General features: G+C 38.3%; 1 protein-coding gene across 3 annotated transcripts in view; it reads right to left on the bottom strand.

Annotated features, from left to right (window-relative positions):
* msraa (methionine sulfoxide reductase Aa) overlaps positions 1 to 3,808 on the bottom strand; it is a 56,278-nt gene that overhangs the window by 29,428 nt on the left and 23,042 nt on the right. The gene's annotated exons all lie outside the window — the stretch shown is intronic.

The raw sequence follows: 3,808 nt of genomic DNA, 5'->3' as shown, positions 1-3,808 counted from the left end.
GGAATCGAATGGATTATAGAAATCAGTGATGATACCCAGCCCTAGTGAGCAGCCTAGGCACCACAGAAGTGGATGCAGCTGTAATAGGAAAAGAACTATTGCTAACTTTTCAGTTAAGTTAAGGCCTGATCCTTCTGAAATTCATAGCCAGTGCTCTGACACGGTGTCATCAATCTTTGAATGCTGAAAAAGCACAGTGTATCCAGAAAAACACATTATATTATATAAATTATTATAAAATTTGTGTACGCCTAACTTTTACGCCCATGGCAAAAAGTTAGTCTAGAGCCCTGATACATATAAACTACTGGTCCATTCTTGTAACAAACTGACTACAAGAAACATGTAAATTAAAAATATGCTTATAATCAGCCTTTTAAATCAAGTGTTATTTCATTATTACTTCACAAATTTGAATGTGATCCATCTACATAATAAGACGGCCCTGTGTAAAAGTCAGAGTCACCAGTCATCTCTTTACATTTTGATAGTAGAACAGGAAATAGTTGCAGCGATTTATTGACACATCTGCAAACACAGTATATAAGGCAAAAGCACAGGTTATACGATTTTAACAAGCTTGAAAGTCATTTTTTGTGTAATCACCTTTTAATTCTTCAACATAGCCTGAACTTTCTTAAGAAAGCTTTCCTGCAATTTCTTTAAGAAGTCTTCAGGAATCATTGTCCAGGTTTCTCGAAGGACATTCAAAGCTCTTCTTTGGATGTTGGCTACCTTTTGTTCTGTTCTCTGTCAAGATGATCCCACACTTCTTCAATCATGTTGTTTGCACTGGCACTGTGTTTGGGACCCTGAGCCATGCCGGTCAGATCCTTTCCAGATGGAATTGCATGGCGGATCAAAATCTGACAGTGTTTTTCAGCATTCATAATTTCATCAACTTTGCCAAGATCCCCAACACCACTGGCTGAAGTACAGCCTCAAACCATGACAGACCCTCCACCATGTTTTACAGATGGCTGCAGACACTCTGTTGTACCTCTCTCCTGACCTCCTCCACACAAACTGACAACGATTTGAACCACAAACTTCAAATTTGGATTCCTCACTCCATCAGACCTATTGGCACTGATTTTCAGTCCAGTGTAGCTTGGAATACCTCAGCCTTTTCTTCCTGTTTCCTTTCCTTAGGAAAAGCTTCTTGACAGCCACTGTTCCACTGAGGCCATTTCCGACGAGGCTTCAGTGAACAGCACCTGGATCAACTAAAGTTTCAGCTGCAACTCTCTCGACTCTCAGATACTGTTCATCTGCTGAGGATAAGTTTTTAACACCTGCCACATCATCTTTTGTCCTCCACTTATCCAGTTTCCTCGATTTTTTTTTTTTAATGACGCACTGCACAACATGGTGAATAGCTCTTTGGGAATCACCTTGTTGGTCATAAAATAGTATTTCATGTCTGTTTCATTGGTTCAACTAAACAAAATGTAAACAAAGTATGTACTTTTGCAACAGGCTGCAGGTAACAGTGTGTAAATATACCATTTAAGTTTGGATATTTGTAAAGTTATGTGCTGACACATCACAACACTGGTGCCTTTTTTACTACTAGAATGAAAGAAATGGTGGTGGATGAAGATTTTTGCCCAGTACTATATAAGAAAAGCCTGGAGGAGGAGCTAAATGATTCACTTTAACAACTGATTAAATTCCTTTTTAAATACCATAATTTTAATTATCGCGGTGTCTTTATAATATTCCGGGTTTATGTACAATTAAAAAATTAAATCCATTCATTCCTGATTAACTGCGACAAATAAGCTGCAGGCACAAGCACTCATCTTCACGGCAGTTTTTACAGCTTCAAACGGTAAAAATAAACACACATTCCTTTGACCGTGTATGAAGATGGCTTCAAACTCAAATAATGACGAGCACACAGTGGAGTGAGAGAGTCAGAAACAAAGACAGCAAGTGAGAAAAATAATGAAGTGTGTGGGAGTGTTTTTACATCTATACTAACTCAGGTGCTCTATCTTTAAAAAAAAGAGAAAAATATGCTAATATAATCATCACATTTTGAACCTACGCAGATCTGACTGTAAATATTTAACCAACAATGAATATTCAGATCAATCTTTTTTTTTCCCCCTCCGGTTGTGTGTGTCTCTTGAAGATGTGAAGGTGTGAGGAGCACTTCATTTAGCCAAGTGCCCTCTTTTAATAGTCTGCCAAGATACCGTGCTAATTAAAACACACATCCAGCAGTTCAAACCAGGTTCGCGGTAGGTGTTTTTGTTTCAGAAACAGTGAGAGCAGTTAGTTAATGCCAGTTTAGGACTGTCACTGCGCTGCATTTGAATATGAAAGGTGAATTTTAATAAAAACTCACAAGATGTGCCTCTGCTTGAAAGTGTATCATCAAAAGTATTCAGCATACAGATAAGATATCACTCTATAACATGAATAAATGTAAAATAGCTGTCAGTCTGCTTACAATTAAAGAAGGACATAAATGAGCTGAAACGTGAAGCCAAATGTCTCAAAAGTATCCCAGAGTTTTTTTTAACTAGGACTCCAAGTCCAGAAACACAAACACACCTCTGGGTTTAGCCTCTGCTGACAGATAAATCATGCTACCAAACTGTATACTCATGCATGTCAGAGGTATCAATGTGCTGTTTTCCCTTTGACCTGCCGATCAGTCTCTGATATTTTTCATATGATTAAATTAGCCCTCATGCGCCTCCCCAGAAATGTAGCATGGTCACGATGCAGACTGCAGCTGTGAATGGTTACTGATGTGCACAACCCCTCTGTAGAACATAATGTGATCCATTATGGGATGTTATTCTATCTAGATTCCACATAATGCTAATGTAATTTGCCAGTGTAATCTGCCATCGCCTTGTTTTCATACCTCTGCTATTCTGTGCATGAACTCCGTCTCTTGTCTGCACTGCAATAATTAAAGTATTCATTTTGTTCCATCTCAAAAATGATCTTCTCCGTTTCACTCCTAGTTTTCTGAAGTAAGAGAATCAAGTCAGCAGCATGGAAACCCCGCTACCAATTTGTGTTTTGGAGGTGTAATTACAGAGCCATGCCCTGTCTTAGATAAAATGAAATAAACTGCAATTCAGCTTCGCTCAGATTTTATTTGTGCAAAAGAAATCTGTGTCCAGTAACCTGGAGAATTTTGTCTCAAGACTTGTTTGAAGGCGATAGAGGGTCCAGTAGGCGCTGCAGAAGGAAATGTAAAAGCTATTAAATGCTAGTCATTTTATTATAGACATAAATTGAATTTCCCATTAAAGAAAAGTTAGAAATTATAGTTCAGTCAGAACCCCTGTAGTTAGAAGTTGCCTGTTATTTCCTTCTGCAGTCATTTTTATATTTGTCGTCATTGACTTCATTCTGGGATCTTCCAATGCATTTACGAAAAAATTGCCTAAACTTACACCATCAAATCTCCAGTCGGGCCTCCTTTTTGCTGCTATGTTTATAATCACTATAAATAAAAGGGTACTTTCTATTCAAATGCTGCTCTCACATTTTTTTTTCCAGAAACTCAAAAGCCAACTGCTCTCTTTCATTTTTGTGTCTTTAACACGCTGCACACACAGACAGCATGAAAAACACCAACTTATCAATTAATCATCTAAACTTTTCTGCACCATATCGATGCGACTGTTTGACAGAATAAAACCAAGTTAAAAAGTAAAAAGAGACAGATGGTGATGCAGATCTAATGATGGATTCACTCTCCACTGGCCGACTGAGAGGTCTGGACACACACACACACACACACACACACACACACACACACACACACACACACACA

Source organism: Pundamilia nyererei, unplaced genomic scaffold, assembly GCF_000239375.1.
Source record: "Pundamilia nyererei isolate P.nyererei 1_Seehausen unplaced genomic scaffold, PunNye1.0 scaffold00415, whole genome shotgun sequence".
Taxonomy (NCBI): Eukaryota; Metazoa; Chordata; class Actinopteri; order Cichliformes; family Cichlidae; genus Pundamilia; species Pundamilia nyererei.
The sequence above is the reverse complement of the archived record's forward strand: the minus strand, read 5'-3'. Positions and strand labels throughout refer to the sequence as shown.